This window comes from Anomaloglossus baeobatrachus, chromosome 10 (assembly GCF_048569485.1).
Source record: "Anomaloglossus baeobatrachus isolate aAnoBae1 chromosome 10, aAnoBae1.hap1, whole genome shotgun sequence".
Lineage (NCBI taxonomy): Eukaryota > Metazoa > Chordata > Amphibia > Anura > Aromobatidae > Anomaloglossus > Anomaloglossus baeobatrachus.
Genome location: NC_134362.1, coordinates 74,868,389 through 74,874,659, shown reverse-complemented (window position 1 = coordinate 74,874,659; position 6,271 = coordinate 74,868,389). Strand labels below are relative to the sequence as shown.

Sequence of the window (6,271 nt, the reverse complement as noted above, 5' to 3'; positions counted from 1 at the left end):
TGTGTGTGAGGGGGTGTGTGTGTGTGAGGGGTGTGTGTGTGTGAGGGGTGTGTGTGTGTGAGGGGTGTGTGTGTGTGAGGGGTGTGTGTGTGTGAGGGGTGTGTGTGTGTGTGTGTGAGGGGTGTGTGTGAGGGGTGTGTGTGTGTGTGAGGGGTGTGTGTGTGTGTGTGTGAGGGGTGTGTGTGTGTGTGTGTGTGTGAGGGGTGTGTGTGTGTGTGTGTGAGGGGTGTGTGTGTGTGTGTGTGAGGGGTGTGTGTGTGTGTGTGAGGGGTGTGAGGGGTGTGTGTGTGTGAGGGGTGTGTGTGTGTGTGTGTGAGGGGTGTGTGTGTGTGTGAGGGGTGTGTGTGTGAGGGGTGTGTGTGTGTGAGGGGTGTGTGTGTGTGTGTGTGAGGGGTGTGTGTGTGTGTGAGGGGTGTGTGTGTGTGTGTGAGGGGTGTGTGTGTGTGTGTGTGAGGGGTGTGTGTGTGTGTGTGTGTGAGGGGTGTGTGTGTGTGTGAGGGGTGTGTGTGTGTGTGTGAGGGGTGTGTGTGTGTGAGGGGTGTGTGTGTGTGTGTGAGGGGTGTGTGTGTGTGAGGGGTGTGTGTGTGTGAGGGGTGTGTGTGTGTGAGGGGTGTGTGTGTGTGTGAGGGGTGTGTGTGTGTGTGTGAGGGGTGTGTGTGTGTGTGAGGGGTGTGTGTGTGTGTGAGGGGTGTGTGTGTGTGAGGGTGTGTGTGTGTGTGAGGGGTGTGTGTGTGTGTGAGGGGTGTGTGTGTGTGTGAGGGGTGTGTGTGTGTGTGTGAGGGGTGTGTGTGTGTGTGAGGGGTGTGTGTGTGTGTGTGAGGGGTGTGTGTGTGTGTGAGGGGTGTGTGTGTGTGTGAGGGGTGTGTGTGTGTGAGGGGTGTGTGTGTGTGAGGGGTGTGTGTGTGTGAGGGGTGTGTGTGTGTGAGGGGTGTGTGTGTGTGAGGGGTGTGTGTGTGTGAGGGGTGTGTGTGTGTGAGGGGTGTGTGTGTGTGAGGGGTGTGTGTGTGTGAGGGGTGTGTGTGTGTGAGGGGTGTGTGAGAGATCTGGTGGGTGTGGGTGTGTGTGTGTGTGTGTGTATGTGTGTGCGGGTGTGTGTGCGGGTGTGTGATCACTGCAGGTCCTGCTGCTCGGCGTCTGGTGAGTGTAATTGCCGGGTGCCACTGTGTATAATGAAGTGTCCTGCAGTATCTAACTTTTTTTAGCTGCATGGACACTTCATTATTGATCCGGGACTAGAGCTTATTTTCGGGGGAGGGCTTATATTTAAGCCTTTCTCCGAAAATGCTGAAAATCCCTGCTAGGGCTTATTTTTGGAAAAACACGGTAGCTAGGTAGTCACAGATAGCGCCCCGCACAACACCAGTCCCCTAAAAAGGTCTCCTCAGCCAACCATTAAACCCTAGTCACCTCTCTGTGTTGAATGGACACAGCAGGGGGCGGAGCAAGGTGGTTGGCCACGCCCACCTAGGAGTTCGTTCAGAAAGCATGAGGCAGGGAACACAGTCAGTTGAGTTTTCAGATGATTTGACAGGAGTGAAGGAGAGTGGAAGCAGGCCTGTGCCCAGGTCTGCAGCAGTCTGACAGGTGCCGGGGTTGGAGCCCGGGCACCTTTGGCTAGAAGGCAAGCGGTGGTCTCAGCCTGCAGGAGCCAGGAAGACGGCTCAGTGGAACCGTGGCGGACCGGGACAGGGTAGTGACCCGCCGGCACCGACCAGGGGAACCGACTCGTAAACCGTAGCACACAGGAGGGATACTCGGACCCTGAAACCACTGGACCGAGTTAATTAACTGATTGCGGTCTGGACTATAGGTCCTTTCCCACCCAAAGTCCCGACTGAAGACAACAGCTCAATGAGGGGGATAGAAAGCCACCGCACAGGCAGAGAGATCCCACGGGCCAGCGTCTGCGGGCAAACTGGCTCTCCCAACATACATACAGCCGGGGAGCGGACTCTCGTCACTGAAGCGCAGGCAGTCCACAGATACACAACACGGTGCAGGAAAAAGGCAGAGACCACCAACCGGGTGAGGGACCAGACTGCGGCCGGCTGCGGGCACCGACCACCATCATCTTGGTTTACCAGAGACTTGAGTGTTTCATTCCAATAGTGAGTACACCAGTGCCCTCCGGCTGCCCATCTCCCTGCACAGCCAAAGCTCCCCCAACGGGTCCCAGGGCCACCATCCCTGCCCACGGAAGGGTTAACTTGCTGCATACCATCTCCCCCAGGTGCCCTGTAACTGCAGCGGTGGTGCCTACCTTCACCACATCCGGCCGTACACCAACGTTCCCCCTAAAAAAGCACCAGCCCCCGTTTCAGATCGAAGTGGACCACGGGGCCCCCGGGTCCGGAGACGCTCGAGCCACCTACCAGCGAGCCCGGATCCGAGTGGCTCGGTTGCAGCAGAGCCCGGGGAGGTACATATCCAAGCAAAGCACTTTGCTTAGTAACCCGATGTGTACCATGGTTACGAAGCACAGCATCGTTACACAGGTCGCTGATCTCTTTTCGCTGTGCAGATCTGCCTGATTGACAGCTCACCAGCGACGCACAAACAATATCTGCCAGGTCAGATCGCTGGTTGCATCGCTTAGTGTGATAAAAGTAGTTTTGATAAAAATCATTGTATCAGCAAGAGATTAATCATTACAGGACTAAAACCTACTGCCATGTAGTCCTCTATATTAAGGACTGGAAAACCAAAATAAAAGGCAAATGTCCAAATACAATATATGCTTTATTAAATCAAAGGAGTGAGGTAAAAAAAGGCGGTCTTTATCCGTAAGGATAAACATTACACTGCTGGGTTATAGTTGGTACCGTGAAGCATATAGACATTTAAATAGGCAAATCATTATAAACAAAAAAAAAAAAAATACACAAATGTGTGTCAGATATTGCCTACTGGTATGTAAACAATACAGTCACTGGTGAATATCATAACAACCAACTAGCACAAGGAACACCATCGTGTCAATACTCCTAGTACTAAAGAGAAACACTGATATGTGAATGCTATAACATCTCTTTGGACAGATAAGTTGCTCCATATTATGGAGCAATGATTGTACACTATGCATAGGCAGAAAGCTGCCAAAGTTATAGACAGCTCAGCATTAAAGGGACTGTCACCAGGTTTTGGTTCCCTCTTTTGAAAGCAGCATAATGTAGAGACTGAGACCCTGATTCCAGTGATGTGTCACTTAGGCTACATTCAAACTTCCATCTTTTTGCATCCATCACAATCAATTGTGTATCGGATGTGTTGCAGATAGTAAAAAGTCACATCAGTTGAGTCACTGTTTGAAAGGGTATCAGCTGACCGTTCACAAAAGCCGGCCAATCAGCTGACCGTTCACAAAAGCCGGCCAATCAGCTGACCGTTCAGGCCGCTGGAACTGAATTTACAGTCGATCATGGTTTTTTTACTGTACGCATGCTCACAGTAAAAAAACAATCCGCTTTCCATACCCGATTGCCGCCCAGTGCTCCAGAGGTCCCCACGCATGCTCAGTGCCAGTCTCACGGGACTGAGCAGTGTGACCGCTGGTGACGTTTTGCGCAGGCACGAGATTATGGGCGGGTACTTGCTGATGACGATCTCAGCGCCGCCCATAATCTCTTGCCTGCACAACACATCACCAGCGGTCACACTGTGCTCAGTCCCGTGAGACTGGCACTGAGCATGCGCGGGGACCGCTTGGCGGTGTCATCAGGTATGGAAAGGAGCGATGGGGAACGGCATAAAGGACAAGGAGGGAGAATAACGGATGCCAGAAAGCCCGCCTCCGTGACTATAAAAAAAGGATTGCCATACAAAAAGGTAAGACTTTATAAAGTCTTTATTTTGGTCTCACATGGGGCACAATAACAGGAACCTTGCTAGAATGCAGCACAGGAGCTGCAGAGGGGGAATCTTTTCGGTTTTGGGCAAAATTTCTTCTTTAAAAGAACTGGTCAATATGTAGCAGATAAAACCACTTTCATTCCAGAAAGTGACTTTTCTGGAGTCAGGGTCTCTGCCCTAACATCATGCTGCTCTCAGATAGGGGAGCTACAATCTGCTGAGATTCCCTTTATAAATGGATTGGTTGCCTTCACCCACTTAGGCCAGAGCTGATTGCCGGGCGCCATGACAACCAGGGCAATTAAATAGGCTTCATAGGTGAGCGTCAATATCACATACTGCAATACAATGCGCAAACAGTTGCAGGTTGCAGTGCCCAAGGGTGAAAGGGGGGGGGGGTGGAAAAGCCCCAAGAGAGAAAAAAAAAAAAAAAGTAAGGCTCAGTCACCTTTCTCCCCATTCAGACACATTTCCTATTGTCACATCCATGTTGTGAAAACAAAGTTATCCAAAAAGATGGCGTCAGCAGGTTTAAAGGGGCCGTGTTACATAGAGGGACTACGTAGTGTGCACAGTCCCGGCCTCAGCTGTACGAACCCGGGGGCCCTGCCGCTGCTCACGGGGTGTCCGGTATCTGCCGCACACCGAGGCCCGGGACACGGAGCGGTACCCCGGCTGCGCCACACGTCCCACCCGCCCGAGCACCGGCTCTGCCCACACTGCGGAATGAAAGTCTATATTTACCCCCTGTGTGCAGGCACCACAGCTGCGTCTCCTCACCTCTCCCGGTGTCCCGCTTGTTTATCTCCCGAGTCCCTGTCTCCCGACGCTGCTTCTTCTCCCGCTCAAACCGTTTCAAATCCAAACGGCTGCAGCCAAGATGCTGTGACGTCAGTGGGAGGAGCTAGGGAGCCATAGAGTCGCGCAGTGTGGAGATAGAACGTCGGAAGGAGGCTGCGCACCGGTCACGTGATTAAGAGCTGTCACTCAACATTCTGCTCGTGCTGTGCGCACTGCGCAGGTGTCTGGTTCCGTTAATAGTCAGCGCCTGCCCCGAGGGTGCGCACAACGGGCCAGCGCCCCCTGCAGGGCAGGTAGTCAGCGGAGGAGCCGAGCGTGTGACTGACCGCACTGCAGCACCGAGCAGCAGCCGAGGCACAATGCGGGAAATGTGCCCTGTGCGCACGCTGCTTTTCTTGCTGCGTTTTTGGTGCAGTTTGTGGTTCTAAACTGCATGTATGACCGACCCCAGCAAAGTCTATGAGAAATGCTTTTTTTTCTACAGTTTTGGTTGCAGAAAAAGGAAGCAGCAGGTCTGTCTGGCTATGTGCGCACAGTGCGTTTTTCGCTGCGGTTTTGCGCGTTTTTCGGGTGCGTTTTTGGCCTCAAAACTGCAGGACTTTGCTTCCCCAGCAAAGTCTATGAGTTTTCATTTTTCCTGTCCGCACACATCTGTTTTTTTTACCTGCGTTTTTGAGTTAAAAAAAAAATGGACATGTCAGTTCTTTCCTGCGTTTTTCTGCGTTTTCCGCCCATGCAATGCATTGGAAAAACGTAGCAAAACGCAGAGATCAAAAACGCAGCCAAAAACGCACCAAATCGCGGCAAAAACGCATGCGTTTTTTATGCGTTTTTTCCACGCAGGTGCGTTTTTGTGCGTTTTTAGCGGCCAGTGTGCGAACCTAGCCTTTTTCTGCGATTTTCCCTGTGTTTTGTCATTGACAATGTAAAAAAAAAAATCCAGGGGCAAAAACGCACTGAAAGGCTATGTGCGCACGTTGTGTCCAGTATCTTGCAGAAATGAACCCATCCTCTGGCAGAATTTGTCATTGTCAAATTTGGTTTTGACCACATAAATGCAGGAAATACGGGACATACTAAAAAGAATGATGAAAAGGAATAAATAAAAAGAATGAGGATAATAACTTATTAGGTGTATATTATGTAGATGTATAAAAGGTTTCTTTGGCAAGTTAGACATGGAATGAACATTATATATGAGCATTATAGGTGAGCAATGATCAGGAAACATTTAGATAATAGGAAAATGAAGGCATATGCCATATACCAGGTGTATATTACATTACCTGAGCATTATCTACATTATCTATATCTACAGATATTTCATGATCATTCCACATCTATAATGCTCAGGTAATATACACCTGGTTATATGGCATATGCGTTCATTTTCCTATTATCTACAGATATTTCATGATCATTCCACACGTATAATGCTCAGGTAACATAATATACACCTGGTTATATGCCATATGTGTTCATTCTCCTATTATCTATAGATATTTCATAATCATTCCACACCTATAATGCTCAGGTAACATTATACACCTGGTTATATGCTATATACGTTTATTTTCCTATTATCTTCAGATATTTCATGATCATTCCACACCTATAATGC

At 50.1% G+C, this 6,271-nt stretch overlaps 1 protein-coding gene across 2 annotated transcripts in view; it reads right to left on the bottom strand.

The window, feature by feature from the left end:
• Positions 1 to 4,743, bottom strand: part of LOC142254241 (inner centromere protein A-like) — a 129,272-nt gene extending 124,529 nt beyond the window's left edge. The window contains exon 1 of one of the 2 annotated variants that reach the window (XM_075325243.1): positions 4,594 to 4,743. The gene's annotated coding sequence lies outside the window, so the exon portion shown is untranslated. The remainder of the gene's footprint in view (positions 1 to 4,593) is intronic. The other variant, XM_075325242.1, reaches the window with a different exon arrangement.
• Between the last annotated feature and the right edge of the window lie 1,528 nt (positions 4,744 to 6,271).